The 25,373-nt window shown below is 46.8% G+C and overlaps 1 long non-coding RNA gene and 2 pseudogenes across 2 annotated transcripts; all 3 read left to right on the forward strand.

Annotated features, from left to right (window-relative positions):
- The first annotated feature begins 1,506 nt into the window (after nt 1–1,506).
- Nucleotides 1,507–3,553, forward strand: LOC103875520 (annotated as a pseudogene).
- A 2,329-nt stretch (nt 3,554–5,882) lies between these two features.
- On the forward strand, nt 5,883–9,032 carry LOC101017037 (annotated as a pseudogene). Its single transcript, XR_002519722.2, has one exon. The product of XR_002519722.2 is annotated as a double homeobox protein 4C-like (transcript).
- A 4,178-nt stretch (nt 9,033–13,210) lies between these two features.
- LOC116273104 lies at nt 13,211–17,480 on the forward strand. The gene is made up of 4 exons (XR_004181584.1): nt 13,211–13,786; nt 13,999–14,070; nt 16,356–16,426; nt 16,517–17,480. It is a non-coding gene; the product is annotated as an uncharacterized LOC116273104 (long non-coding RNA).
- Nucleotides 17,481–25,373: the final 7,893 nt, after the last annotated feature.

The raw sequence follows: 25,373 nt of genomic DNA on the forward strand, positions 1-25,373 counted from the left end.
TTGAGAGGGCACTAGTTAAAAACAGCAAAGATTTGCAAGTTGATGTCTTATCAAGTACTTACTTATAAAATAAGTAGCAGACCTGTCTTCACACCTTTACAGAGTTATCCAAAAAGCAGTAATTTACACCAGAGCAGACAATTTTCCTAGCTTTCTATTGAGTTTATATGTTAATGTTGTTACAGAATTTAACTCAATTTTCTTATAAAATTACTTGACCAAGTTTTACATGATGTTATAGCATAATATATCAAAATTTATTTAGATGTCAAATAAATTTTATGTATCATAATATTATAATACATAACGATATTATGATAAGTTCCATTTACATTCAGATAATTTCACTAGGCAGTGTCTGTCGACCACTATTATCTTTTTTGGTTTCATTCTTTGCACAGACAGCACAGCTGGGAAAACACAGACTCGCCCAACAGTCTCTTCCCCGCGTCCTTCTCCTCCTCAGGGATTCAGCTCATTAGTCAATCAAGTCATCTGGGACTGGAGGCTGAGTACTCCCTAACACAGAAGGTCTCATTCCTGCATGCTTTCCTCAGCATATGGGGAGACAAGAAGGTCCTTTCAGGAAACACTTGCTGGGACATGAACTTACCCTTCTATAATCTGAGGGCTCTGACCAGCAGAGACAGACTCGGCCGCAGTAGGAAGGGATGAGGCCACTGTTCTGAACCTGGAGCTCCCCCACACCTTGTCCCGTCTCACTGAGGCAATTTTGAGAGGCTGCCCTGGAATATGTCTTGATGGTGCATGTTGAGAAACAATGTGGGCTTTGATGGGATTTGGGTGGTATCTGCTGTGTGAAGACAGGAGCAGAATGTTCAGAATCTAGGTTGTTTTTCTTGTGATCAGTTGGGTTACCTGTTTGGGATCAAGTCCATTTTTACTAGGGAGGCTGGATAAATTCCACAGAACACAGTGGTGCTCCCAGGATGACTGAGGCAGGGTGAGAAAGGAGGAAAGCTTTTCTACCTAGACTTTTTGCTACCTCAGGAAATAGGGGCTGATCAGGTTAGCACTGGCTCGAATCTAATCAATTCAATTTTTTTGCATTTGATCTAATTATCTTCCCCATTTTTAAAATAGGAAAGGGCCATTTCATTTGGTATTTATTTTTTCTCTCATTTTTATTTCATCATATATGTGTGGATCTAATACAATCAGCCACAATTTGACATTTGTTGTTTCCAAAAATTTAAGAAATTATATCTATGTATACAATGTTAACACTACGTATAATAAATCCTCTTTCTGTGCAAAATGTAACTGAGACAGAAATCGAAAGAAATGATTCCCCGATCTTCTGATCCCTGTGCTCCTGGTTCTTTGTTTTCTTGTCACTATGACAGGATCCTGAAAAAGTCTCTCCTTAACTGTGTCTTGGTCCCCAGTAGAACTACAGCAAGAAACTTCTTGTTGAGCCTCTAAGAAGTGGCAGGAAGGAGATACCCTTTCAACCAATAAGAGTCACCCACGCCCAGCCGAGAGATGTATAAAAGGGAGGTCCAGCAGAATAACCCACAGTCCGCCTTTGGACGAGTAAGAGTGGGCTCTTTTCACTTGAGCCTCAACATGGGAAAGGAAAATGAAGACCGGGATCTCCACTGCTCCTCCATCCAAGGCCCCACTGACCAGCCCCCTTTCCCACAGATCTTTAGAGAAAAGAGCTCAGATGAGAAGAAAACACTCAAAGGAAAAGACAAGATCGCCTCCTCCCGTTCCAGAGAGAAGCACATACAAAGGAAAGTAAGGCCTTGGGCTTCTCCCATGGAGGCCGGAAGGAGGGTTGGAATCAGGGATACTGAGCCATGTGTCTTAGTAGGGATTTATTTTGAGATTTGAGGGTGGGAAATGGCTTAGTGCCCCCAGGGGACTTCGAGAAATGTGTTCACTCGTGACGCTGGCAGAAGAGTTTCACATGAAAGAGTGATCCGCAAAAAAGCATCAGAGATAGACCCTTTTGCAGCAGGATCGGAGCCCAATCCAAACAAGGAGGAGAATTCTGAGGAAAGCAAGCTCAAGGCCGGCAACAGCACTGCCGGATCCGGTAAGATTTGACTCTTTCCAGGCGAGAAGGGACAGAGCAGCAACACAGGCTCCCCTGGCCAGGAAACCGGGAGCTCCTTGGCAGCCAGGGCCGTACAGATCCTGGACACTGGAGAACAGAAGAGAGCTGGGGTTTGGTGGCAACGTGAGCTCCTGTGTGTCCAGGATGGACTAGGGATTTCAGGGTGTTCAATTGGAGGCACTTTTTTCAAACTCTCATTGTATTCACAGAACCAGAGTCCAGCACATATCGGGAAAACTGCAGGAAAAGAGAAATTGGCTCCGAGGACAGCTGCCAAGACAGGGCAGGTAGAATCTTGGTGTTTTTTGTTGGTGGTGGTAGTGGTGGGTTTTTTTGTTTTTGATTTGCCCCCAAAAGTAAATTATCAGGAAACTTTCATACCAGACTTGAGCGGAAAGGCAGTTACTGACAAGTAAATTTTTGAGATCTTATCACTCTGAGAATATTTGGGGACTCACAAGGGGTTCAGTCTTACTTCATTCCAGTGCTGAGATGGCCTGGAAGGAGTGGGAGAGACAAATGGGGTTCACCTGGGTGCACAGGAGGTTCTGAAAATGAGGGTCTGTGGGGACTGCTCTGGCAAGTCTCTCACATGCTTTCTCTGCAGGGAACTGTCCAGAAGAGGAGTGCAGCCTGACGTTGAAAAAAAAAAAAAAAAAATCAAGATCCTCCACTGCTGTGCACAACAGTGAAATCCAGGAGACATATGATGCTCACCATAGGGGACATTCCAGGGCTTGCACAGCAAGAGGCACAGGTCTTAGGCCCTAGGAGTCCAAACACCATCACATCGAAAAAGCTTCATAACCTCTGTGTGAGCTATGTCGGAGGCTATTTATCAAGACCTAGCCCAGGTGCAGGACCAGCAGATCCATTCTCCACTAACCTGGGAGCAGCTGACACTGCTCACTCGGTTCCGGGGCCTCTGTGTGCCCAGGTGGAGACATTCTATGCCATGGCCACCCAGGCAGCTTGCCTTCCCTGCTGAGGGCTGGCTTGTCCCAGCCACACTGCCTGGTCCTGGGGATTCAGCCCTGGATAGAGAAGCCCATCCCTTCCCTGGGCAGGAGATAACCGAGTCTGTCAGTGGATCAGATGAGGCTGAGCTGGGAGCACCCTGATCCTGTTCAACAGAGGATGCAGCTCTGGGAATGAGAACAAGGATCTGCTACTGCTCAGATTCTTCCAGATGACCAGCAGTGACAATTTTAGATGCACTGTGTTAACAAATGACAGAATCCGAAGAAGTCATAGGAAAGAAACTTGAGCAATATACTCAGCATGGTGAGCCCTGCATTTTGCAGAGCGCTAAGACTATAGACAAATTTTATATTTCATGTTAGCCATTTGATGCCTTTTGGATATCTGATGACGGTCGTGCATTTCTATATAATCAGAAAAATATGAGAATGTAATCATGTGAATTTGCATAGATTGTATAAAAGTAAATATGAAGTTACATACTCCTTTTTTTTTTTTTTTTTTTTTTGAGACAATCTTGCTATGTTATCCAGGCTGGAGTGCAGTGGCACAATCTTAGCTCACTGCAACTTCCTCTTCCTGGGTTCAAACAATTCTCATGCCTCAGCCTCCCAAGTAGCTGGGACTACAGGCAGGTACCACCACGCCTGGCTAATTTTTGTTTCTTGTATTGTTAGTAGAGAGAGAGTTTTGTCACGTTGGCCAGGTTGGTCTCGAACTCAAGTGACTGGCCAGCCTCTGCCTCCCAACACGCTGGGATTACAGACATGAGCCACCTTACCAAGAAATTGCTTCTCTTTTAATTTGGAAAAGGTTATAGGCTCTCACTCTTCCAGCCTGCACCCATGGAGTACTAATATTCACAAACCATTATTAGTACTCCCTGTGGGAAAATGTCTATACATTTTTATAGTTTGATACAATAAAATTACTATGCAAGGTGTTATTTTTAATATTTCTACATAAAATTTAAGTCAAGATACATTAAATGGTAAATGATTGTACTTATTTATTCACCTGACTCATGTTTTATTTCATTTTAAACATCCTAAATTTAAATTTTATTGTATTTTATACATTCCAAATGATTGTACTGTATTGCAGGATATGGAGATTTCATCACATACTACAATACAGTGCATTTTGTTATATTTGATGTAGATTCTATTTGTATTTTGTACTGAGATCATACAATCTTTCATTATCTAAGAGTATTAATTACTTGTTTGGTTGCTTTATAATTTTCATTTTATGTAATAATGAAATAGACATTAATGTTGTTTGGAATTTTAAATTTCTTTCATGTGGAATTTGTATTTAATAAAGACGTGGAAAAGAGAATGTCTTATCTTCACTTCTGCGTCATCCTAACCCTGACCTCCCTGCAGCCCACAGCTTTTGTCGTAATTGGGGACAGTGTTCTATCACTACAGGAAATGGGGCCAGTTCAACGGGAATACACAGATAGAAACTGGAGATACAGAGACTTTATTCTCGACCACTGCGATAGAAAAGAACCACAGTCATGTGAATCACACAGTTTTCAGGTTGACGCTGCTTACGAGTTATGCTTACACTATGCTGTAGAATAACTGAAATAAATTTATGTCTATTAAACAAATGCACATACATAAATAACGTGTAGAAATAGCAATGTACGTACCTTAATGAAAATGAACTTTATGGCTAAAAAAAATGTTAACACACAGATACACACAATGGGATCATATAATGTTGAAAAACAGAGATGGAGAGAGGAACAGAGACAGAGAGAAAGGGAGGAATGGAGTGAGAAAAAGACAGATGGACAGAGGGACATGGGAAAGGAAACAGTGGGGAGAGGGGGAGGAAGGGAGGTAGAGAGCGGGGAGGGAGGAAGGGAGGGAAAGAGGGAGAAAGGGAGCAAGAGACAGAGAGAGGAAGGCAGAGAGAAAAGCGGTCTTCTGCCTCCAGGACCAGCAGGACCTCCCACTCCGGGAAAATGGGCGCCCAGTGCAGGCTAAGGGCTCCGCCCACAGCTGCGTCAGCCTGCGGGGCACTCACCAGGCCTCCAGATCACCAGCCCGGGTCACTTCCTTGCAGAGCAGTTCAGACAAATTCCGTCTCCCAAGGAATGAGCGAATTGCCCAGAAAGCAATGAGCCGAGACTCGAGTGGTTGTCCGTTTTTCATCCACATGGTTCACAGACGACACAGCCCCACGTTGAGTCTGCAACAGAGCGTGAGGCGGATAGTTCCAGCCACACAGGAGTCACACTCAGGCCGACTGAAGTGTGGTTTCGGGTTCCACGTTTCTTTGCCCTCTGCAAGGGGGCCTGTTGCTCGCGTGTCTCCAGCCCCCAAAAGAGTGATTGTGTTGACTGTTTGTTTCCCGACCTCTGTGGGGACCCAGATACCTCCAGGGAAGCGTGGAAAAGCAGCACCGGGTCGATGCTCTCCTTTCCAGTTTCCAAATAGGCCACTTTGGAGACTCCCCATATTGCAGGAAACAGGAATCCATCGTCAGGCCGTTATGCTCCGGACGTTTCTTTTCTCTGTGGCTTCGCTCTCGTTTTCTACATGAAAATGAACGCGATCCACACAACTGCGTGTGTGAGACTATCACAGCAACTGCGACACCCATAGGCATTGTTGCCTTCACGGAGAGGGCCTGGAAAACTCAAGACTGTCATGAAGGTTCAGTTCCACACTCCACATTTCCAGGCTGGTTTCTCCATGAAAACGTGTGCGAGTCGACAGAGGCTCCCAGTTTCCATAGAATTACTGGAGAACCCCAGAGAGCCAGCCCCAAAGCCCCTCTTTCCCCTCCAATCTGGCCCTACACCCACCCACCCCACAAGGCCCTGGTCTCTGTAGTTCTCAGCTTCGGAGGCCTTTCGGCTACCCGGGACTTTGGGCCCGGAGCTCATGCATATTCATGAAGGGTGGAGGTGGCAGGTCTTTCTAAGGGCTTCTGGCTGGGCCGGCCTCCTGGCTGGACCTGCCTGCTGTGCACAGGCCGACTGAGGGGCACGGGAGCCCGCCGGCCTCTCTCTGACAGTGTCTGTCCGCGAAATTCCGGCCAGGTCTCCCCGCCATGGCTCTCCCGACACCTTCCGACAGCGCCCTCCCGACGGAAGCCCGAGGACGAGGACGGCGAAGGAGACTCCTTCGCGCCACGAACCAAAGGGAGGTCCTGCGAGCCTGCTTTGAGCGGAACCCATATCTGGGCATCGCCACCAGGGAAGAGCTGACCCAGGCCATTGACATTCTGGAGCCCAGGGTCCAGATTTGGTTTCAGAATGGGAGATCACGCCAGCTGAGGCAGCACCGGCTGGAATCTCGGCCCTGGCCCGGGAAACGCGGCCCGCAAGAAGGCAGGCGAAAGCGGATCACCGTCACCCGGCCCCAGATCGCCCTGCTCCTGCAAGCCTTCGAGCAGGATCGCTTTCCAGGCATCGCCATCAGGGAAGAACTGGCCAGAGAGACGGGCTTCCCGGAGTCCTGGATTCAGATTTGGTTTCAGAACCGGAGGGTCAGGCATCCAGGCCAGGGTGGCAGGGCACCCGCGCACACAGGCGGCCTGTGCAACGCGGCCCCCGGCGGGTGTCCCCCACCGCCCGCTCTCTCCTAGGTCGCCTTCACCCACATCGGGGCGTGGGGAAAGGGGCTTCCCGCACCCCACATGCCCTGTGTGCCTGGGGCTCTCCCACAGGGGGCTTTCGTGAGCCAGGGGGCAAGGGCCATTGCCCTGCTCCAGCCCAGCCAGGCTGCGCAGGCAGCGGGAATCTCCGCACCTGCCCCTGCACTCCGGGCTTTGTGTTGGGTGCCCTGGCTCCTCCGGAAGTGGGACTGTCCTACCCTCAGACTCCTAGGTGGCCTCTGCACCCCAACAAATGCCAGAAAGACCAGGACCCACAGCGCGGCGGCCTGCTGGGCACGTGCTCGCTGGGACAGCCTGGGTCCGTTCCAGCTGAGTCACAGGACCAAGATGTGCTTGCGCCACCCACATCCCAGCGGAGTCGCTGGTGGGGCTGGAGCCCCAGGTCGCCAGGGCGGCGTGGGAACCCGAAGATGGGGCAGCTCCACCTCCGGAGCCCGCGACCCCGGAGGCCTCCGCGCATCAAGCACAGATGCAAGCCATCAGGCGCCCTCCCAAAGGCTCCAGGAGCCTCGGCGCTAGTCTGCACTCCCCTCCAGCCTAAGCTCCTGTCAACCCTAGAGTTTCAGCAAAAGGCACGACCTTTCTTAGATCCGGCGCCACTGGGGGAGCTGAAGGACGTTGAACAGCGGGCTCCGCTGGAACCACTCCTCAACCAGGAGGAACACCGGGCTCTGCTTGGGTATGGAGAGGCGTCTCTTCCCTTCCAGCTGACCTGTCTAGGATCCCCGAGTTCCAGGTCCGGTGAGAGACTCCACACAGAAGAGGGCTGTCATTCTTTCCTGAGCATCCCGGGGATCCCAGAGCCCGCCCAGGTACCGGGAGGTAGACTGTCTACTGTGCAAGCGCGGGTCCGTAGACAGCCGCCTAGATTTTCCAACCAGACCAGGAGGAGCTCTCATCCCTTTTTCCCCCGCGTTCTTCAGTCAGGTTGGCAGAGACCTCAGTCCGCGAAACACTGGGCCCGGGCAGAAGCCAGGCCAGTTCTCCTTTTCGCGGCTCGACTCCTCTGCCTCTTAGCTCCACCATCCGTTGCCAACCCGCGTCCTGCCAGCCTCTTCAACATCACCACGGAGCTCCTTGCAACTAAATGTAGATCCGAGACCGAGCACAAACGGCCTGCTGCCCTTTCCAGGCAAGAGGGAAGGCAGGCAGAGAGGAGGACAGGAACGGAGACAGAGTGGGACGCAAGGATGGAGCTAGGAAAGGATGGATGGAGGGAAGGACTCTGGAAGGGAGAGAAAGAGGGAGGGAGGGAGAAAGGGAGGAAAAAAACCGAGGTAGGGAGGGAAGAACAGAGGGAAGGATGGACTGAGGGACAAAAGGAGCAAGAAACAGACAAAGGAAGGCAGAGAGGAAAACTGTCTTCTGCCTCCAGGACCAACAGGACCCAGCACTTCGGGAAAATGTTGGGTGCCCAGTGTGGGCTAAGTGCTCGGCCCACAGCCCCGTTGGCCGGGGAGGCACTCACCCGCCCTCCAGATCGCCAGCCTGGGTTACTTCATCCTGCAACAATTCAGATGAATTCCATTTCCGAAGGAATGAGTGAATCGCCCAGAGAGCAATGAGCCGAGACTAGGTGGTTGTCCGTTTTTCATCCACATGGTTCACAGATGACATAGCCCCACGTTGAGCTTGCAACAGAGGGCGAGGCGGATAGTCCCATCCGCACAGGAGTCGCACTCAGGCCGACAGAAGCCTGGTTTCGGGTTCCAGGTTTCTTTGCCCTCCGCAAGGGGGCCTGTTGCTCACGTGTCTCCGGTCCTCAAAATCCTGATCATGTTGACTGTTTGTTTCCCGACCTCTGTGGGGACCCAGAAACCTCCAGGGAAGGGTAGAAAAGCAGCACTGTGTCTTCGCGCTCCTTTCCAGTTTCCAAACCTGCCACAGTGGAGACTCCCCATGTTGCAGGAAACAGGAATCCATCGTACGGCAGTGATGCACGGGACGTTTCTTTTCTCTGTGATTTTGCTCTCGTTTTCTACATGAAAATGAACGAGATCCACACACCTGCGTGTGTGAGACTATCAGGGCAACTGTGACACCCACGCGCTGGCAATAGAGTCGGCAGCTCAAACCCGGGACAAAGGTACTGACGGACATCCAGACACACCCCACCACAATCACGAGCAAACCCATTCCCAAACACACAGACACACAGGGGGCGCACGCACGCAACACAAGCACACACACAGACACACAAAGACACAGACAGCTTGAAGGAGAGCAAGGGACAGAGGGGTGGAGAGATATAAATGGAAGGAGAGAGAGAAACAGCGATAGAGAGAGAGAGAGAGGGACGGAGGTGGGGGAGATTGAGAGAGAGAGAGAGCCAGCAAGAAAGAGAGAGAGAGAGAGAGAGAGAGAGAGAGAGAGAGAAAGAGAGAGAGAGAGAGAGCGAAAGGTGGAGAGGGAAGGAGAGAAAGAGAGAGGTGAGGGAGCTGGAGAGGGAGAGCAACAGAGACTTGGAGAGGGAGGCTCTGCTCTGGTAGACAAGGCCCCTTTGAGCAGGGTACGGTGGAGGGTTCTTGGGCCGGGCTAGAACAGAGGGCAGGGCCGCCCACGCCGGAGGACCTAGGGAGCCCTGAGGCCTGTTTTTACTTGGGTTGGTTGGTGGCTTTGGGGTGTGTTTGGTAGCATCATTCCTTTGTTGGCTCCTCCCTGGCCTCTTGGTTCTGTGGGCCCTGAGATTTGTAGAGTGCCCCCATCCCTGTGGCGGGAGGAGTGGTGTGGGCCGAGGTCGGGGTCTCTCTGGTGTTCAGGGTGGTATGGCCGTAGACCATGGCAGTGGCGCCTTGGCTGGTCCAAGAGCCTGGTCCAGCTATGCCCGCCTGATTCCAGGCGTCCTCACCAACCCTGGGCCACGAGGCTCAGGCACCCTGGAACCGCTTGCCCGAGGCCAGGCAGCTCTCCCCCTTTCCGCCCAAGCACCACCTGTCGCTGCGCTGCGCTTTCCATCCACCTTCCAGAACCTCCCGCCGTCGCCCAGACCAGACCAGACCACGCGCGGGACCGCCAGAGGCCTCCATCCCCTGCCAGGGCTCTGGACTCTCCAGGCGGCCTCCCTTTCTCAGACGCCCCAGGCCTTCCCCGGATCTCCAGCTCCCGATCTTCCAACACATAGGGCCGGCTCAGGACCGGGTGTGCTCCGAGGAGTCAGGGTTCAGGGCCCACGGTCCTGGGATCCCCTCCGGTCCTCTGACTTGCCACGGAAAAATTGTTTTGGTTCCCTTGTCGTCCCTCCTGAAAGGCCCCCTCTTGCCCCACCCACCCAGAGCCTCCAGGGCTGCTCAGGAGCAAACAGTCGGCCCAGCCCCGCGGGCCCTTTTTCTCACAACCTCCACACCATTGTCGCTTGTCCCGATGAAGACCCGGCCCGTGGTCAACTGGGCGGGAAGACTCTGCTTTGTCCCGCGCTGGCACTAGAGCCCCCGCAGCCTGATCCTGGGAAAGAGGGGATCACCTCTTTCCCAGACGCACCTCACCCCCACCACGAGCAAACCCACCCCGACACACAGATATACACGGGCGCACGCGCGCGGGGACACACACACAAAGAGACAGCTTTAAGGAGAGCAAGGGAGAGAGGGATGGAGAGATAGAAACAAAGGGAGAGAGACAGAGATAGAGACAGAGAGGGCGGGGAGAGAGGGAGAGAGGGTGACAGAAGAGCCAGAGGTGGAAGGGGAAGAAGAGAAAGAGAGAGGTTGAGGGAGCTGGACAACCAGAGCCACAGAGCCTTGGAGAGGAAGGCTCTGCTCAGTTAGACAGTGCCCCTTTGAGCAGGCCAGGGTAGGGTGGAGGGTGCTTGGGCCGGGCTAGAACAGGGGGGCAGGGCCACCCATGCGGGAAAACCAACGGAGCCCTGAGACCTGTTTTTTCTGGGATGGGTTGCTTACTTTGGGGGTGCGTTTCATAGGGTCCTTCCTTTGTTTGCTCCTTTCTGGCTTCTTGACGCAGTAGGCTCTGAGATTTGTAGAGTGCGCCTGTGGGTCTGGCGGGAGCCATGACGCGGAGCGTGCTCACAGGGCACTAGACCTGGGTCTCTCTCCTGTCCTCGACATTGGATGGTACACAAAGTCCGTGGCAACGAAAATCCAAGTGCACAGGAACGGTTTTCCTGGTGGCTGACGAAGGCACTGTCATTCCCTCGTGGAAAGCAGCCCGTGCTTCTGAAGCGCAGGCGTGCCTAAAAGTGGGAGTAGAGTCGGGGGCGGTTGGGAAGCATGGTGACAAAAGGGGGAAAGAGGGAAGGGGCGGGGAGCCAAAAGCCTATGGCACCCAGTATTCCCAGGGGGTCAAGTACTAACTAGGCCCGACCCTGCTTAGCTTCCAAGATCAGTGGAGATCCCCTGCGTTCAGGGTGGTATGGCTATAAAGACTGGCAGTGGCGCCTGCCTGTCACAAGAGCCCGGCCCAGTCAAGCCTGCTCCACTCCAGACACCACCGCCACCTCGGGGCCGCAGGGCTCAGATCCTGGGCCCCAGCACCTCCGGCAGCTGCGCTGCGCCCGCGTCTTCGGCCAGCCTCCCAGAGCCACCCCCCTCCCCTGCAGCCAGACCACGTGCTGCTGCGTGGGAGAGCCAGAGGCCTCAATCCACTGCCCAGGCTCCAGGCACACCAGGTGGCCTCCCTTTTCGCAGACGCTCCACGCCTTTCCTGGCTCTGGAGCCCCTGAGCTTCCAACACATGGGCCGGCTCAGCACCGGGTGTGCTCCGAGACCTCAAGGCCCAGAGCTCACGGTCCTGGGATCCCCTCCGGTCCTCCGACTTGCCGCGGAAAAATTGTTTTGGTTCCCTCGCCGCCCCTCCTGCAAGGCCCTCTCTTGCCCCACCCACCCAGAGCCTCCACGGCTGCCCAGGGGCGAACAGCCGGCCCAGCCCTGCAGGCCCTTTTTCTCCCAAAGCCCACACCATTGCAGCTTGTCCTGATGAGGACCTGCCAGTGGTCAACGCAGCGGGAAGGCTTTGCTTTGCCCCCCGCTGGCACTAGAGCCCCCGCAGCCTGATTCTGGGAGAGAGGGGCTGACGGACACCCAGACACACCCCACCACCAGGAGCAAACCCACCCCGACACACACACAGATACACACAGGCGCACGCGCGTGGGCACGCACGCACGGGCATACAAGAACACACACGGACACACAAAGACACAGACACAGATAGCTTGAAGTAAGGGAAGAGGCCACCCTTCATATTGTCTTATGCCCAATTTCTGCCTCCAAAGAAAGAAGAAGTGATAACTAAAACGCAGAAATGAAATCCACAGCTGGGCGCCACACCCTGGGCCTGGTAGTTAAAGATGGACCCCTGACCTAACCGGTTATGTTATCTATAGATTACAGACATTGTATAGAAAAGCATTGTGAAAATCCCTGTCCTATTTTGTTCCGATCTAATTACTGGTGCATGCAGCCCCCAGTCACGTTACCCCTGCTTCCTCAATGGATCAGGACCCTCTCACACAGACCCCCCCCCCCCCCCTTAGAGTTGTAAGCCCTTAAGAGGGACAGGAATTGCTCACTTGGGGAGCTCGGTTTTTGGAGACCTGAGTCTGCGGATGCTTGTCTGCAGCTCCTCCTGCTACAGAAGGAGAGAAAGGGAGAGAGGGATGGACAGCACCACAGGGAGAGAAAGACAGTGATAGAGAGACAGAGAGACAGTGATGGAGAGAGAGAGAGAAAGAGAGGGCGCGACAGAAGAGCAAGAGGTGGAGAGGGAAGTAGAGAAAGGGAGAGGGTGAGGAAGCTGGAGAGCAACAGCTACAGAGACTTGGAGAGGGAGGCTCTGCTCAGGTAGACACTGTCCCTTTCAGCAGGCTGGGGTAGGGTGGAGGGTGCTTGGGCAGGGCCCCCCATGCGGGAAAATCAACGGAGCCCTGAGACGTGTTTTTTCTTGGATTCGTTGGTTGCTTTGGGGGTGTGTTTCACAGGGTCCTTCCTTTGTTTTCTTCTCCCTGTAGTCTTGCTGCGGTGGACCCCAAGATTTGCAGAGTGCGCCCGTCCGTCTGGCGGGAGCCTTGGCGCAGACCGTGTCCACAGGCCGAGGCCTGGGTCTCTCTCGTGTCCTCGGGACTGCAGTTTACACGAAGTCGGTGGCAACGGGAAACCGGGTGCACCGGGACGGATTTCCTCGTGGCGGGCGAAGGCAATGTCCTTCCCCCGGGAAAGCAGCCCACGGGTTCTGGAGCGCAGGTCTTGGCTGGCGTCCGTGGGACCCGCTGCCCCTTCCCCCGGCTTGGACGGTTGCGGCCGCGCTGGATGAATGAATTGAATTGCCTGGGTGTCCAGGGAGCGGGAAGACACCCGGGACCTCAGGGACCCCACCCCTGCGCCCTTCGGGGTCCATCCCCTCCCGCCCGGGTTGGAGCCGGGCTCCTGGTGGGGCTGCGCGGGGTCGGACGAGGTGGGATGCTGCTGCCTGGTGGTGCTGCAGTGGCGACCTTCAGGAGGAGGTCCTGGGCTGCGGCTGGGGCGCAGGGACGCACAAGGGGGAGCAGAGTCGGGGGCGGTTGGGAAGCACGGAGACAAAAGGGGGAAAGAGGGAGGGAGCGGGAAGCCAAAAGCCTATGGTACCCGCTATTCCTAGGCGGAATCCCATCCAAGTACTAACCAGGCCCGACCCTGCTGAACTTCACGAGATCAGAGGAGACCGGGCGCCTGCAGGGTGGTGCGGCGTAGACGCCAGCATCGGCGCCCGGCTGCCCCAAGCGCCCGGCCCAGCCACGCCCGCAGGACTCCAGGCGTCACCGCCACCCTGGGGCCGCGGGGCTCGGACCCCCCAGCCGCTCGCCCGTGCCACCGGGCAGCTGTCTACCTCCACGCCCCAGTACCGCCGGCAGCCGCTCTGCGTCTTCCGCCGGCCTCCTAGAGCGTCCCGCGTCGCCCGCGGCCAGGCCACGCGCAGAACCAATCTGGCGCCACCCTGCTGTTGCTGTAGGGCGCCTTAGGCCTCCGTACCCTGCTCAGGCTTCCTGCTCTCAGCTCTCCGGGCGGCCTCCCTTCCGCCCACACTCCGGGCCTTCCCGTGGCTCCGGAGCTCCGGAACTTCCACCACATCGGGGCCAGCTCAGGACGGGTGGGGTCATCCCTTCACTTTTTAACTTTTGGTTGTTTCTATTTATATTTATTGTGCTATGTCTTGAAATGTTGTAGTTATTTATTTTGGTTGGATATTATTTAGTATTCCTACTTTGAATAAGAGTAGTTTACACACCACGCAGCTATAGTGTTAAAATATTCTGTTTTGTTTTGTATACTATTATCAATGAGGATTTTTTTTACCTTTAGGTGATCATTTATTGCTCATGAATGTCCTTTTCTTCCTGATTGAAGTACTCCCTAGCGTTCCTTGTAGGACAGGTATGGTATTCATAAAATACTTCAGCTTTTGTTTGTCTGGAAAAGTCAGTATTCTTTTTATTTGAAGAACATTTTCGCTGTATATGCTATTCTAAGGTAAAAGTTTGTTTCCTTTAGTACTTTAAATATTTATTGCTTCTCTCTCCTGGCCGGTAGGGTTTCCACTACAAAGTCTGCTGCCAGACGTGTTGGAGCTTCCCTGTATGTTATTTGTTTCTTTTCTCTTTCTTCCTTTAGAACTTTTCTTTTTCTTTGACTTTTGGAAGATCAATTATTGAATGCTTTGAAGTAGTCTTTTTTTGCGTTAAATCTGCTTAATGTTCCATAACATTTTTGTAGTTGGATATGGATATCTTTCTCTAGGTTTGGAAAGTTCTCTGTTATTATCCGTTTGAATAAATTTTTCTACCCCTGCCTCTTTCTCTACATCTTCTTTAAAACCAGTAACTCTTAGATCTGTCTTTGTCAGGCTATTTTCTATATCCTGTAGACACGATTCATTGTTTTTATTTTTTTTCTTTTGTCTCTTCTATGTATTTTCAAATAGCCTGTCTTCAAGCTCACTATTTCTTCTGCTTGATCCGTTCTGCTATTAAATGGCTCTACTGCCATACTTCAGCATGCCAGTTGCATTTTTCAGCTCCAGAATTTCTGCTTAATTTGTTGTAACTATTTCAATCTCTTTGTTGAGTTTAGTTGATAAAATTAGGAATTTCTTTACTTTGTTATCTTAAATTTCTTTCTTTCTTTCTTTCTTTTTTTTTTTTTTAAATACAGCTATTTTGAATTCTCTGTCTGAAAAGTCACATATCTCTTTTTCTCCAGGATTTGTCCCCGGTGCCTTATTTAGGTCACTTGGTGAGGTCATGTTTTCCTGGATAGTGTTGATGCTAGTAGATGTTCTTCAGTGTCTGTACATTAAAATTTTGGGCATGCAGCACCATATGAGAGGTTTAAAAAAATAAAATTAAAAAAGAGAAAAGGTGAGCATTTACTCTAGTCTTCACTGTCTGGGCTTATTTGTAACTGTCTTTCTTGGGAAGGCTTTTCACATATTTGAAAAGACTTGGGTGTTGTGATCTAAGCCACATCTGCTTTATGGGGCACCTTATACCCAATAATGCTGTAATTCTTCCAGACTCAGAAGTACCACCTTGACAGCCTTCAACAAGATCCAGGAGAATTTTCTGGATTACTAAAGACTCTTGTTCCCTACCCTTATTTTCTCTCAAAGATGCAGAGTCTTTCTTTCTGTTCTAAGCCACCTAAAGCTGGGATAAGAAAGACACAAGCACCCCTGGCCACCACCACTATGACTGCCCTGGATCAGACCTGAAGCTAGCACAGCACCAGGTCTTGCTCAAGTCCTGCTGCATGCGCTTTCTGACGACTGCCTATGTTCACTCAAGGCCTTTCGTCTCTACAATTAGCAGGTGGCAAAGCCAGCCAGGCCTGTGTCCTTTCCTTTAAGACAGTGGGGTTCCTCAGTCCTTGGCTGGGTCCAGAAGTTCCATTCAGGTCAGGGAGTAGAGTCAAAAATTTTAGAAATCCACTTGACATTCTATTGCATTGCAACTGATCTGACACTCAAACCACAAGACCTAGTCCTTCCTATTCCTCCCTTCCTTTTCTAAAGGCAGAGTAGCCACCACCACCCCAGGCCACAATGAGTACTGCCAGGCTACCACGAATGTTCTCTCAAGGCCCAAAGCCTCTTGTCAGCTTGTGATAAATGCTGCTTGGCTTGAGACTTGCTGTTTTCAGGGCAATGGGCTCCCTACTGGCCCTGGGCAGCTTCATACATGCCAACCAAGAATCAAGTCCTAGAATCAGGGATTCGGAAAGCTCGCTTGGTGCTCTACCCACCTCTGGCCTTGCTAGTACCTAAGGGGCAAACAAAGTCCTCTTTAATTTTCTCTCTACTTTTCCCAAGAAGGAATTTTGCCTTTTAGCCACCACAGCTGGTAATGTGCTGAGTGTCAGGTAAATCTAACAAGTCGATGAGGGTCATCCAAGGCCCTTGACATAGTACCTGGGTATGGCTGCTGGGCATTCAGAGCCCAAAGGTTTTTAAGTCTGCAGGTGATAAATGCTGCCAGCACTTGGTCCTTTCCTTCAAGGCAGAAGGTTTCCTTCTGGCCCAGCGTGTGTCTAGGAATGTCTAGGAGCCAGAACCTGGAAAGGAGGCCTCAGGATCCTGATCAGTGCACTATCTTACTGTGGCTGAGCTGGTATCCAGGATGAAAGAAAAATTCCTTCCTACTCTTCTCCCTCCTCTTCTCAAGCAGAAGGATGGTGTCCCTTTTGGAGCCAGGAGCTGTGCAGCCTGGTGTTTGGGGAGTGATAAGAAAATCAGGTACTTTCAGTACTCACCTGATTTTTGGTTCTTATGAATGTTTTTGGATCTATGTGGATATTAATAGTTGTTCATCTGGTGTCCTTGCAGGAGGGACAATCAGTGGAGCCTTCTTTCTACCATCTTGCTTTCCACTCACTCCCAAGAATCAGAATGCAGAACTTTTAATAAGAAAAGCTTTCAGAACTCGGGAAGGACAAGGAAGACATCCTGGTTCTCCATGCTTAACATTGGACTGTTTCTTCAACTTCGGTGCATGGCACAGACTAACCAGGGATTGTCATAAATCATTTGACTTGGACTCTGCAGTTCATTCAGATTCTTTAACCGGACAATTTAAATACTGGCTGATTTGGCATGAAAATCTGGCAAAGTATTTTCTTGGTATTCAATTGATTTTTATTCTGCTTGGGTTAGTTAGCAGTTTTATAATCCAGTCAGTCTCTTCACTAAAGTTCTGGGAATTCTTACCCAGTTCAAATAATATAATTCTAAAGTTCTCAAACACCTGTTTTCAAGAGTGCTTCTCGGGCCTTCTCCATCCTTTCATGAACCTCCTTAAAGACACAATATTCTAGGATATTGCAAGCTTGTGAAGTTTTCAGAAACTGCCTCAGAATTAAGCAATTTACAGTGGAAATGACTTTAAGTTGTTATAGTTAGACAAAATTGACCAGAACATTTTATTATTTTCAGACATGAGCCATAGCACCCAGCCTCTAAAGTTAAAATAAAGTAGATTTAAAAGACATTTAAAAGATATTTCAAAGATAAAATAAATTTATCAAATGTTGTCATCTTTTAATCCCAGATTTTTGTGAACCTCTGCTTTGCATTTTCCCCCAACTTTCTATATTTATCCTGTTTTATCTAGTTTTTTTTCTTTACTTCTTCAATTTGAAACTTTAAAAAAATTAAAATGCATTTTTATGTCTGTATAAGTTTTATCATCGAAAGCATATGTTCACAAGCCTGTAATCCCAGCACTTTGGGAGACCAAGACAGGTGTATCACTTGAGGTCAGAGGTTCAAGACCAGCCTGTCCCACATGGTGAAACTCCATCTCTACTAAAAATAAAAAAATTAGCCGGCTGTGGTGGCAAACACCTGTAATCCCAGCTACTTGGGAGGCTGAGGCAGGTGAATCACTCGAACCAGGGAGGCAGAGGTTGCAGTGAGCTGAGATCATGCCTCTGCATGCCAGCCTGGGCAACAGAACAAGACACGTTCTCAAAAAAAAAAAACCATATCTTGCTTTTTATACACTGTGTGCAGAATCATTTCTCTCATATCTAGTAATTAAGTCTTAGGAGCCCCAATTTTCAGTGAAAACCCTAAAAAGTGATTTTTAACTGTCTTATCTCAGTATTTTTAGATAAAATCCCTTTTATAACTTTTAAGAAATATAGTTCTTCAAATTACTGTTTATTAACAGAACTAAAGATATTTAGGTTTTCTATACCATATACAAGTAACATGTCATGGTATATAGACCTAAACTAATTTTTAATGGTTAAGATTTCAGTATTTTAGCTTACAAATGACTCCAGATATTTTATGGTTATTTATTACTTAATTTAACATGACTTTAAGATTTTAAATTACTGAACTGAATTTTGAAACTGTGACACAGGCAGCATCCCTAATGCCTGCCCTCAGTAATTCTAGGTCCCAAGCAGCCACATGGCACCCAGGAAAACTATGAAGATCAGGGCCTGCCTGAGTCCATTAAGACCAAAGACAGAGCTGTGAAGACTGTAACTGGAGGATCCAACCCCTCCTAAAATGGCCAGAAGGAAGAACAGGAAAAGCATAGAAAGAAGGGGCCGATTGGGCTTGATTCTGGCTTGTAGCTGCTGGTCTAGGCACTGAGAACATGTCTCCAGTCTTCATCATGGTCACCTTTCAAGACCCCCTGAATCCAGAAATTCTCAACAAAAGACATAAGATCATAGTTAAATCAAGCAAGTATCTAATTATATTTAATTGATAATTGTAAAGCCATTTGTATTTTACTAACGATTTAAGAATGAGCTTTATTTACAAAATATAATCACATACATGTAACACATATAGACATACAAATACACAGAAGCAGATCTTATAGCTTTCATAAAGGACTTAATTTTTTTTAATTTTAGATTCGGGAGTACACATGAAGGTTTGTTACATAGATAAACTCATATCACAGGGGCTTGTTATACAGATTATTTCATAACCCAGGTATTAAGCTCAGCACCTCATAGTTATCTTTTCTGTTCCTCTCCCTCCTCCCACCTTCCCCCCTCAAGTAGACCTCAGTTTCTGTTGTCTGTTGTTTCCTTCTTTGTGTTCATAAGTTCTCATTATTTAGCTCCCACTTATAAGTGAGAACACATAGCTGCGTAGTATTCCATGGTGCATATGTGTGTTCTGTGTGGGAAATGTGTGAGGAAAGAAGAAAAGAAACACACAATACTTTTAAAGGTAAACAGACTTTATCCCAAGTATATGGCAATATAGATATAATAAGCAAATCGTCTAATAAGTCAATGATATAATGAACAAATTTTAATGGGAAGGGGAGAAGGGAAAAGCTGTGTGTATATATATTTACACTCACCAGACTATGGAGGATTCATCACCAGGCTGGGAAGCAACAGAGTTGGTTGCTCCAGAGTTGGCCACTAGTCCGTGCACAGATGAGGAGAAGCTTCAGCGCGGTCTGGGAAAGTAGCTCCTTTTGTAACAAGTTGTTTGTCATGAGACCCAGTCATGAGGGCCCTTCGCAACTGGGCTCAAGGAACACAAAAAGTCCACTTGTTTTTGCGATTGTCTGTTGTTTTTCAATAACTATTTCTCTGAAACATTGCTGAATGAATGCCTCAAGGGGCTCACACAACTCGTTCCAGGACTTAGTGACCATTATTGGTGTCCCTGTTCAATTGAATTCAAATTTAATATTTAACTTTTCCTCCACAATGTGCCATATTATCTGTATCCAATCTGTCATCGTTGGGCATTTAGGTTGATTCCATGTCTTTACTGTTGAGAATAGTGCTGCAATAAACACTTACGTGCTTGTGTCTTTATGATAGAATAATTTATATACCTCCGGGTGTATACCCAGTAATGAGATTGCTGGGTCGAGTGTTAGTTCTACTTTTATCTCTTTTGAGGAAAGCACTGTTGTGTTTTCCACAACGGTGGGACCGATGTACACTCCCACCAACAGTGTATGTTCTGTTTCTCCACAACCTTGCCAGCATCTGTTATTGTTGACTTCTTAATAATAGCCATTCTGACTGGTGTGAGATGGTGTCTCACTGTGCCTTGGATTTGCATTTCTCTGATGGTCAGTGATATTAAGCTTTGTATTCTAGGGTCACCTGTGTGTATTCTTTTGAAAAGCATTCATGTTCTTTGTGCGCTTAAAACATTTTTTAAAAAATTTCCATAGGTTTTGGGGCAACAGGTGATATTTGGTTACATCAGTAAGTTATTTATTGGTGATTTGTAAGATTTTGGTGTATCCATCACCTCATCAGTATACCCTGAACCCAATTTGTAGCCTTTTATCCCTCAGCACCTTCTCCCCTTTCTCCCTGAGTCCTCAAAGTCAGTTGTGTCATTATTATGCTTTTGCAACCTTATAGCTTAGCTCCCAATTGTAAGTGAGAATATATGATGTTTGGTTTTCCATTCCTGAATTACTTCACTTAGAATAACAGTCTTCAATCCCATCAGGTTGCTGCGCCATTATATCATTTCTTTTTATGGCGTAGTAGTATTCCATCATACATATATACCACAGTTTCTTCATCCACTCATTGATTGATGGGCATTTGGATTGGTTCTACATTTTCATAATTACAAATTGTGCTGCTATAAATATGTGTGTGCAAGTATCTTTTTTGTGTAATGACTTTTTTTTTCCCTCTGGGTACATAAACAGTAGTGGGATTGGTGGATCAAATGGTACTTCTACTTTTAGTTCTTTAAGGAATCTTCACACTGTTGTCTATAGTGATTGTACTAGTTTACGTTCCCACCAGCACTGGAGAAATGTTCCCTTTTCACCACATTCACACCAGCATCTCTTATTTATTTTTTTTATTATGACCATTCTTGCAGGAGTAAGGTTTTATTGCATTGTGGTTGAAATTTGCATTTCCCTGATCATCAGTGATGTTGAGCATTTTTTCATATGTTTGTTGGCCATTTGTATATCTTCTGAGAATTGTCTATGACCATACTGCCAAAAGCAATCTACAAATTCAATGCAATTGCCATCAAAATACCATCATCATTCTTCACAGAACTAGAAAAAAGAATCCTAAAATTCATATGGAACCAAAAAAGAGCCCGCATAGCCAAAGCAACACTAAACAAAAAGAACAAATCAGAAGGCATCACATTACCTGATTTCAGACTATATCCTAAGACCATAGTCACCAAAACAGCATGGTTCTGGCATAAAAACAGGCACGTAGACAAAGGGAACATGATGGAGAACCCAGAAATTAACCCAAATATTTACAACCAACTGATCTTTAACAAAGCAAGCAAAAACAAAGTGGGGAAAGAACATCCTACTCAACAAATGGTGCTGGGATAATTGGCAAGCCACATGTAGGAGAATGAAACTGGATCTTCATCTCTCACTGTGTACAAAAATCAACTCAAGATGGATCAAAGACTTAAATCTAAGACCTGAAACTATAAAAATTCTAGATGACGACATCAAAGAAACCCTTCTAGACATTGGCTTAGGCAAGGATTTCATGACCAAGAACTTAACAGCAAGAAAAACAAAGATAAATAGGTAGGATTTAATTAAACTAAAGAGCTTTTTCACTGCAAAAGGAACAGTCAGCAGAGTAAACAGATAATCCACAGAATGGAAGAAAATCTTCACAATCTGTATATCTGACAAAGACCTAATATTCAGAATATACAATGAGCTCAAACAAATTAGCAAGACAAAAAACAAACAATCCTATCAAAAAGTAGACTAAGGACATGAATAGACAATTCTTTAGCCACTTTTTAATAGGGTTGTTTTTCTCTTGTAAATTTAAATTCCTTATATTGAATATTAGATCTTTGTCAGACACATAGTTTGTACATACTTTTTCTCATTCTATAGGCTGTCTGTTCACTCTATCCATAATTTATTTTGCTGAGCAGAAGGTTTTAAGTTTAGTTAGATCCAACTTGTCCATAGTTGCATTTGTTGTAATTGGTTTTGGTGTCTTTATCATGAAATCTTTTCCTGTTTCTATGTCCAGGATGGTATTGCCTACATTGTCTCCCAGGGCTTTTTTAGTTTTGGGTTTTACATTTAAGTATTTAATCCATCTTGAGTTGATTTCTGTGTATGGTATAAGGAAGAAGTCCAACTTCAATCTTCTGCATATGGCTAGCCAGTTATCCCAGCACCATTTATTGACTAGGGAATATTTTCCCCATTGTTTGTTTTTGCCAGCTTTGTCAAAGATTAGATAGCTGTAGGTATGTGGTCTTATTTCTGGGCTCTCTGCTCTTGCTCTGTTCCATCTATGTGTCTAAGTATCATCAGTACCATGCTGTTTTGGTTACTGTAGTGCTGTAGTATAGTTTGAAGTCAGGTAATGTGATGCCTCAAGCTTTGTTTTTTTTTTTTTGTTTTTTTGTTTTGTTTTGTTTTGTTTTGTGTGCTTAGGATTGCTTGGCTACTTAGGTTCTTTCTTGGTTCTATATGAATTTTCAAATAGCTTTTTCTACTTCCGTGAAGCATGTCATTGGTAGTTTAATAGAAATAGCTCTGGGCAGTATGACCATTTAAATGATATTAATTCTTTCTCTCCATTAACATGGAATGATTTTTCATTTGTTTCTTCTCTGACTTCTTTGAGCAGTGGTTTGTAATTTTCATTGTAGAGATTTTTCACCTCCCTGGTTAGCTGTATTCCTATGTATTTTATTCATTTTGTGGAAATTGTGAATGAAATTGCCTCTCTTATTTGGCTCTTAGTTTGGCTCTTCTTGGTGTATAGGAATGCTAGCAAATTTTGTACATTGATTTTGTATCCTGAAACTTTGTGGAAGTTGTTTATCAGCTTAAGGAGCTTTTGGGTCACAACTATAGGGTTTAGATAGAGAATTATATTGTCTGCAAACAGAGGTAGTTGAATTTATCTTTCTATTTAAATACTCTTTATTTCTTTATCTTGTCTGATTGCTCCAGCAAGGACTTCTAATACTATGTTGAATAGGAGTGATGAGAGAGGGCATCCTTGTCTTGTGCGGGTTTCAAGGAGAATGCTTCCAGATTTTTCCCATTTAGTATAATGTTGGCTGTGAGTTTGTCATAGGTGTCTTTTATTATTTTGAGGTATGTTCCTTCAATATCGCATTTATTGAGAGTTTTTAATATGAAGCATTGTTGAATTTTACTGGAAGCCTTTTCTGCATCTATTGAGACAATCATGTGGTTCTTGTCTTTAGTTTTATTTATGTTATGAATCACATTTTATTGATTTGCCCATGAGGGACCAACCTTCCATTCCAGGGAAGAAGCCTACTTCACTGTGGTGAATTAGCCTTTTGATGTGTTGCTGGATTCAGTTTGCAAGGATTTTGTTGTAGATTATTGAATAGATGTTCATCAAGGATACTGGCCTGAAGCTTTCTTTTTCTGTTGTGTCACTGCCAGGCTTTGGTATCAGGATGATGCTGGCCTCATAGAATAAGTTGGGGAAGAGGCTCTCCTTCTCTATTTCTTGAAATAGTTTTAGTAGGAATGGTACTGGCTCTTCTTTGTACATTTGTTAAAATTTGACTGTTTATCTATCAGGTCCTTGGCTTTTTTTTTGTTTGTTTTTGTTTTTGGTAGGCTATTTACTACTGATTCAATTTTTGGAGCTCATTTTTGGTGTGTTTAGGGACTCAATTTCTTCCTGGTTCAGTCTTTAGAGCGTGTATGTGGCCAGGAATTTATCCATCTCTTCTAGGGTTTCTAGTTTGTATGTGTAGATGTGTTCATAGTAGTTGCTAGTCGTTATTTTTATTTATCTGAGGTCAGTGGTAACATTCCGTTCATCATTTCTAATTTTGTTTATTTGAATCTTCTCTCTTTTCTTCTTTATTAGTCTAGCTAGCGTGCTATCTTTTTAATTTTTTCAAAAAATCTTGATTAAGTGATTTCTTGAACAGTTTTTCATGTCTCAATTTCTTTCAATTCAGCTCTGATTTTAGTTAATTCTTGTCTTCTAGAAGCTTTGTGGTTGAGTTCCTCTTGCTTCTCTAATTCTTTCAGTTGTGATGTTAGGTTGTTAGTTTCAGATCTTTCTAACTTTTTGATGTGGGCATTACTTCTTATGCCCTACCCTAACTTTTTTCCTTCTCCTAGAAAATTCAGAACCATGCTTTCTAAACCAATTCAAACTTTCTCAGTGAATCAACCTGGTCTCCCTGAGGCGAAGTTAGCAATTTTCCATTTCACATGGTTCTCTTTCTCTCTAAAAATATCTAACTCAACAATGAAACTGTTTCATCCCTCCTGGGCATGCAAGGAACTCCTTTTGGCTGACACCAAGACTTAAAACCTTGTTCTTTCAACATTAATGAAGATCTATTTAGAAAGCCTCCATTTTTACAGAAAAGATATATAAACACCGATGAAAATAAATATAAAATTATATGACATACAATTATATTGTGGAAAGACTGAATAAATAAGTGAACTAAACTCTAAGAAAAAAAAGATGATGATATAAAATGACATATAAATAAAAAAACCTGGGTTGGTAGAACATAATTAATGTATCAGTAAAGTATGTACATTGTAGAAGTGGCAGGAAGACTGCAGTGAGAGTGAGACCTGACCAAAAGCTTTAAGGAAAGTTCTATACCCTTAAAAGAGATTAAAGTGGACTCAGGAAAACATGGTCCCTTTTAGGAGAAGGACACATGTTCCAGACAGGCCAAAACTCAGAGCACCTTTACCTTCTCCAGGAGGAAAGAGGAGGTAAAGCAGAAGTCAGAAGACAGCAAGGCCAGGTCAGCACAGGCACCCAGGCCAAGCCAGGTGGGCTCCATCGTAAGGGTATGAGGAGTCACTGCAGGGTGAGTTTTATTCATTAGTTTGTTTTGTTTTCTTTAGTAACTTAAACACTTGATCAAAGTTGACCTTTGTAAGTATTGCTGCAGCTGAACATAAGATGGATAAAACCAGTGTTTTAAAAATTATATTGTATAGAGCACTAGCCCCAGTGAGATATTAGTGGAACACACAGGCACACACACACACACACACACACACTAACACTGAGCCCAGATTATTCTGGCAAATGCTGGGTTAAGCAAACTAAAAGAAACATCTTTAGTGTTAGACTTCTCAGAACCTGGAATGTGGCTATATGACTCATAGAACAGCAAGATTAAGACAGAGCATGTCATTTTTATTGTCCAGAAGTGTTGAAACACTTTCCTTCCCTCGGCTTCAGTGACATCTTCTTTCTCCTGGTTCTCCATCAACCTCTTTGACTGCTCCTTCTTGGTTTCCTTCTTGACAATCTGCTGCTGCTCAGCCATTCTCTTTTCATTCCCCGTGGATTTCTCAAATGTGTTTCTATTCCTGCAGATCAAACTTTCCTTGTTTTTCCTGATACCTCTCCCTATCTGACCCTGCCCCAGTCTGAGGCAGGTGTTCCATCTGTGTGCGCTTTTGGCATCCTGGGATGCTCCCAGCATATTCCCTGCCACACTCCATCAGGTTTTCTCCCACTTTCCTCGTTTCTCCTGATACCTCTTCTTGTCTGGCCCTCCCCCGGTGTCAGGCAGGTGTTCCATCCTCTCCTTGTCTGACCCTCCCCCAGTCTGAGGAAGGTGTTCCATCTGTGTGTGCTTTTGGTGCCCTGGGATGTCCCCAGTGTGTTCCCTGACACACTCCATCAGATTTTCTCCCCCAGACTCTGTGAGGGCA

This window comes from Papio anubis, unplaced genomic scaffold (assembly GCF_008728515.1).
Source record: "Papio anubis isolate 15944 unplaced genomic scaffold, Panubis1.0 scaffold361, whole genome shotgun sequence".
Lineage (NCBI taxonomy): Eukaryota > Metazoa > Chordata > Mammalia > Primates > Cercopithecidae > Papio > Papio anubis.